Source organism: Emys orbicularis, chromosome 12 (genome assembly GCF_028017835.1).
Source record: "Emys orbicularis isolate rEmyOrb1 chromosome 12, rEmyOrb1.hap1, whole genome shotgun sequence".
Taxonomy (NCBI): domain Eukaryota; kingdom Metazoa; phylum Chordata; order Testudines; family Emydidae; genus Emys; species Emys orbicularis.
Genome location: NC_088694.1, coordinates 49,719,412 through 49,725,551, shown reverse-complemented (window position 1 = coordinate 49,725,551; position 6,140 = coordinate 49,719,412). Strand labels below are relative to the sequence as shown.

General features: G+C 58.0%; 1 long non-coding RNA gene across 1 annotated transcript; it reads right to left on the bottom strand.

The window, feature by feature from the left end:
• Positions 1-531: 531 nt before the first annotated feature.
• LOC135886795 (uncharacterized) lies at positions 532-5,785 on the bottom strand. Its single transcript, XR_010561798.1, has 2 exons — positions 5,635-5,785; positions 532-824 (listed from the first exon to the last, which is right to left on the bottom strand). It is a non-coding gene; the product is annotated as an uncharacterized LOC135886795 (long non-coding RNA).
• Between the last annotated feature and the right edge of the window lie 355 nt (positions 5,786-6,140).

Genomic DNA, 6,140 nt, shown 5'->3' with positions numbered 1-6,140 from the left:
AAAGCCACCTGGCTGTTAGCTATGGCTGTAGAGAAGACTCGTTTTATCTCTCCCTCTAAGTGGTCTTGGTGCCACTAGCTGGGACACACCACCACACCCAGAAGGTGTGTGGTTACATACTTCCCCTAGCTGAGGAAACGCGTCCTGAGTTCCCAGTTGTAATCCCGGACGACCCCTGTAACGATGCGGCCTCTGGCGGGACCCGACCGAGAGTATCAATTCCGGACCAATTGCTTGGAGCAGGGCAGTCACAGCCCAAGGCTGGGTGTCCTTTACTATTAAAGCACGCCACACCAGCCATGCAGAGAGGACTTTGGTTTTACCCCACTGGCTAATTGGACGTCATACAAGCAATTCCTTCAGAGATTCCAGTTCCCTTGTATCACCACCAGCACCACTCCTTATGGGGATGAACGGTTATGAAAACCAAGACCCCAGTAAAAGAAAAAAGGTTCTCTCAAAGGACCAAGCCCCACATCCAGGTCAATAGACAAGTCAGATCTTACCCACAAATCACACTGTTGCCAATCCTTTAGCATCTAAAATCTAAAGGTTTATTCATAAAAAGAAAGAAATAGAGAGGAGAGTTAAAATTGTTAAAGGAATCAATTACATACAGAAATGGCAAAGTTCTTGGTTCAGGCTTGTAGCAGGGATGGAATAAACTGCAGGCACAAATCAAGTCTCTGGAGAACATCTAGAGATTTGGATGGGTCATTCAGTCCATTGTCAGAGCTTCAGTTTGTAGCAAAGTCCCTCCCAAATGGAGGGGTTTCCAGGGCCTTTTCTATCCTCTGCCGTGGGGAAGGACCCCTTTGTTCTTACTGTGGAAAAGCACAGCAGCAAGGTGGAGTTTGGAGTCACATGGGCAAGTCACATGTCCATGCCTGAGTCCGTTCTTTACAGGTAGAGCAGCCATTGCTCACATGCTACCTTGAACGTTCCCAGGAAGGCTTCTCATACGTGGATTGGAGTCTCCCAAGCTCCATTGTGAGTTAAGTGATTCTTGATTGGGCACTTCATCAGAAAATTCCTTTCTCAAGAAACTGACCAAATGCTTCACGAATGCTACTTAGAACCAAACACATTGCGATACAAGTGCATAGCCAATACTCATAACTTCAAATACAAAAGTGATACACACGTACAGACAGCATCATCATACCCAGCAAATTACAACCTTTCCATAGACACCTCACATGACCTCCTTCGTACAAGATTTGGTGCAACTCTAGGACCTTGGCTGCAGCAAGGATCGATACGGTCACAGTTCATGTCAATAAAGTCACAACCCCTCACTTAGAACACCGAGAGACCCCGGTCGTCAGCGGGCAGGATCGAACATGGGGGCTTAGTGCATGAGCCTCTCCAGCAGGAGCTAAAAGCCAACTGGCTATTAGCTAAGGCTATGGAGCTGACTCCTTTAATTCTCTCTCTAGGTGGTCTCAGCGCCACTAGCTGGGACAGAACACCACACCCTGGTGCAACAGGAGCAGGTCCTCCCTTCCCTCGGGGCGAGGGACCTTCAGGCAGTTGCTGAGGGAGAGATCCTGCTTCCTTCAGTGCTTCTCTCCCGGGTACCAGCAGGGCTGGACGGCCTTTTCTCCCTGTGCTGTGGGGAGCAGGTCCTGGGGACTAAGCGTCTGAAGACGCTCTCAAGGACTCATTTTTAAACATAGTTTTGATCAGTGAATTGGGAGATAATGTAGAATCACTGCTGCTAAGATTGGCGGGTGACAAAATACTGCTGAGTGGTAACGACTGATGAGGAGAGCGGGACGGCGAGTTATATTCCCTGCTGGAGCCCAGGGGCCCGGCTCCACCAATATTTGGGGCCGGGTCTCCCCCCCGGCCTCACCTGCCGCCCCCACGCACCTTCCCCTTGCTGCCCCCACGCACCTCCCTGGGGCTCCGGAGCGTCTCTGCTTCTCCTGTGCAGATCCATGCTGCCTACCTGGATCAACTGCCACCTCAGGGTCCTAGTGCCCCCTTTCTCCCTGAGCCTGAGCCTGCCCCCTTCAGACCCTTCCCTTTTTCGGCAGGACCTTCCACCAGCACAGCCCTTCACCCCCCCGCCCGCAGTCACCGCTCCTGCCCCACACTAAAATCTAAAGGTTTATTCATAAAGAGAAAAAGATATAGATGAGAACTAGAATTGGCTTCTGCGTACAGACAGTGGCTCTCGTCTTCCACAATGTGGACTCTGCTCTAACCACTAGACCCCACTCCCCCCCAAGGCTGGAGATAGAACCCAGGAGTCCTGACTCCCAGGCCCCGCTGCTCTAACCACCACTCCCCTCCCAAGGCCAGGGATAGAACCCAGGAGTCTGGGCTCTCAGCCCCCGCCCCGCCCCCCGCTCTAACCGCTAGACCCCACTCCCCTCCGAAGGCTGGGGATAGAACCCAGGAGTCCTGACTCCCAGGCCCCCCTGCTCTAACCACCACTCCCCTCCCAAGGCCAGGGATAGAACCCAGGAGTCTGGGCTCTCAGCCCCAGCCCCCCCGCTATAACCACTAGAGCCCACTCCCCTCCCAAGGCCGGGGATAGAACCCAGGAGTCCTGACTCCTAAGCCCTTAACTCCTGCTCCAGCTGGGGAGGGAGGGGGGGCTATAAATTCTGATAGCTCAATTCACACCCCCTGGCACAGAAGGACCCCACTGAGCTGAGGCTGGGGGGCCGCAGGGGTGGGCTGGCTCAGCTGAGTGGAACAGCCCCTGGGGCCCTAATAGGGACCAGAACCGGGTTACATTGCAGCTCCCGTGGGCCCAGCAATTGCCAGCCGCTACGGAGCCCCTACAACGGTGGCAGAAATAGAACACCCTGGCAATGACTGACAACGGCCTCCGCCCATCACAGCGCGGCAGGCGGGACTGGTAGCCTAGGAAACGCTTTCATTGATAAAAGCTCCCCTCTTCCCCACCCCCCCTCACAGGAGGGAAGCCAGCTGTTTATCCTGCTGCCAGATGTTTCAGGGGGTTTTCCACTGCGAGGGGAGGGGGGAGCACAGGCAGAATGAACGTGTGTGAGTCTGAGGTGCACGCAATCGGGTCCGTCCACAGCCAAACACGAGTCCTGACGGTATCAGAACTGGTGTTTCACCCGCGCCCCAGATTCCCGCGTGTGTGTTTTTCACCGAGATCAGGGCCCCCGTCATGCTGGGCAAACCTCCCCCGCCCTCCTCAAGTGAAATCAGTGCCGCCCGCGTGCCCCGTACTGCATGGGCCCGACTTGCCCTTCCCTGACTGAGACTGGGACCCCCGTCATGCCAGACACTGCATGGACCCCCCCCGCCAAACCCAGATCCCCCGCTGCTCCAGGTGCTGCACAGACCCCCCCTCCCCGTCCAAGATTAGGGCCTACCATTGTTCCAGGTGCTGGGCAGACACACAGTGAGAGACAGTCCCTGCCCCGCAGAGCTGACAGTCTAAACAGACAAAGGAGAGTTCTCCCCATTTTATAGATGGGAAAACTGAGGCCCAGATGCAGCATCTGAGGCGGAGCTGAGAACAAAACCAAGATCTCCTGGGGCCCAATCCAGTGCCTCACTACTTGGCCCAGTCCCCTCTGGTTCTGTTGACAGGCCAGGGTCATTCCCCTTCCACCTCTCTCTGCCAGTGATAAAGCGTCCGTCACCTCTGCCCCATCCCTGCGTTCGATCTGGCTGTGTGCAGAAGACTGAGTAAACTAAACCCTGGTTCTTTCCCTCCGCCCCTCGGAACATTTTCCCCCTCTACTAAAAAGGACAGCCATTCACTCCAGACCCTTCAAAAACATTTTTAAAAGAAGTTTCAAGGGCCTCCAAATGAAATGAAAAGTAGTTTCAAGTGCTCCGCTGTCCTCCAACTGAAAAGTAGTTGTAAGTGCCCCCCCCCCAATTCCTTTGCCAAATGTTTGCCATTTTATAACCACATTTCCCTATATTTTTTAAAAACTCCCCAGTCTCGGTATCTTTACAGTCGGTCCTAGAAGCACTAAAGAAGGATCAACAGCCCACAGCGCCAGGCGCTGTACAAACCAGGGCCAAGACGACAAACCTTGCCTCTGAGAGCTGAGCAAGAGCTCTGAGCTCCTGCGAAACCACGTTGTAGCCACTTGGCTGGTGGGTCCGGCTCACGGAGGGTTGCCAGATTTGGGAAGAGGAATTCCCCCAGCTCAGACTGGCAGGGACCCTGGGGCAGACTTCACCTCCCTCTGCAGCGTGGATCACCTGGGCACATCTCAGCTAATCCGTTCCCTGGCACCGCGAGGGCCTCAGGCATTGGGGCCCCCTCAGTTTTGCCTGTTCTCTGCCTGATCCCACTCAACACAGAGGGAACTGGGTGAAACTGACCCGCCTGCGCTCTCCAGGTCAGACCAGATGATCTCAGGGTCTCTCTGGATCTACCAAACAAACTGGGGGAGCTGGCAACACACAGCACAAAGGGCACAGGCTGGAAACACTGATGCCAGGTCATCAGCAAGGCTGAGGCAGCAGGAAAGGACTAAGCAGAGAGTGCACAAGCACAGGGCTCTCCCATGGAGTGGGAAAGCACATAGGGCCTAGGAGGCTGGGGTATGCCCCATGGGATAGGCACACAGGGCTGCAGCACGGCATAGTGGGGTGGGCACAGCACAGGGGGCAGCAGGGTGGAACACAGCGCCTGGGATTGGGGCAGCAGAGCTATTGCACGGGGGGGCTGGGGCAGTTGGGGGATAGTGCACAGGGAGGACAGGAGCACGGATGTCACTGCACAGGGAGGCTGAGGAAAGGGGGCTATAGCACAGGGGTGTTGCAGCAGGGAGCAGGGGAGATTCATGCAATGGGGCTGGGGCTGCAATAGGAAGCACGGGTCATGCAATGGGGCCGAGCTGTTGCAGTGGGGAGCAGGGGTTCCAGTGGGGCAAAGGAGAGTCATGCATTGGGGCCAGGTGTTGCAATGGGGGGAGGGGAGTCATGCAATGGGGCCGGGGTGTTGCAGAAGGAGCTGGGGTTGCAGTGAGGCAAGAGCGGAAGTCATGCCATGGGGCCAGGGGCTGCAGTGGGGGGAGGGGAGTCATGCCATGGGGCCGGGGGTTGCAGTGGGGACCAGGAGTTGCAGTGGGGGGAGGGGGAGTCATGCAGTGGGAAGCAGGGGGGGTTGCAGAGGGGGGAGGGGGAGTCATGCCATGGGGCCGGTGGTGGGGAAGGGGGAGTCATGCCATGGGGCCGGTGGTTGCAATGGGGGCAGGGGGAGTCATGCCATGGGGCGGGGGGTTGCAATGGGGGAAGGGAGAGTCATGCAATGGGGCTGGGGCCTGCAATGGGAAGCAGGTGGTTGCAGAGGAGCGAGGGGGAGTCATGCCATGGGGCGGGGGGTTGCAATGGGGGGAGGGGGAGTCATCCCATGGGGCAGGGGGATGCAATGGGGGGAGGGGGAGTCATGCCATGGGGCGGGGGTTGCAATGGGGGGAGGGGGAGTCATCCCATGGGGCAGGGGGTTGCAGTGGGGACCAGGGGTTGCAGTGGGGGGAGGGGGAGTCATGCAGTGGGAAGCAGGGGGAGTTGCAGAGGGGGGAGGGGGAGTCATGCCATGGGGCCGGTGGTTGCAATGGGGGGAGAGGGAGTCATGCCATGGGGCGGGGGGTTGCAATGGGGCCAGTCGCCCCCGCGCACCTGGAGGTGAAGACCTTGGAGCAGCTGACGGAGGGGCTCAGGTCGCACATGGCCCGGTCCCCGGGGTCCCGCTCCCGCGAGCTCTCCGCGTGCAGCGCATACAGAGAGAGCCGCAGCGCCCGCTCCCAGCCCGGCGCCGCCATCGCCTGCTGCCACCGCGTGCCGGGCACGGGCTCGCCCCCACTGGCCCGCGCACCTGCCAATCAGCCAACGGCTCCGGCCCATTGGCTGCCCCTTCAGGAGGTGGGACGGGGAAGCAAGGGATTCTGGGACGTGTAGTTTTATGTACCCAGTGGAGGAGAGGGGGAGCTATGGCGCTTGGGGGGGGGGGGGTCTAGTGGTTGGCCCAGAGCCCTGGGGTAGCAGGGGGCTCCGGGGGCTATTTAAAGTGCCGGGGCTCCAGCTACCTCTGCTGCCTCGGTCCTCTAAATAGCCGCGAGAGCCCCGCAGCTTCCCCAGGGCTCCGGCAGCTATTTAAAGGGCCAGGGTGGTAGAAGCAGGGGGGG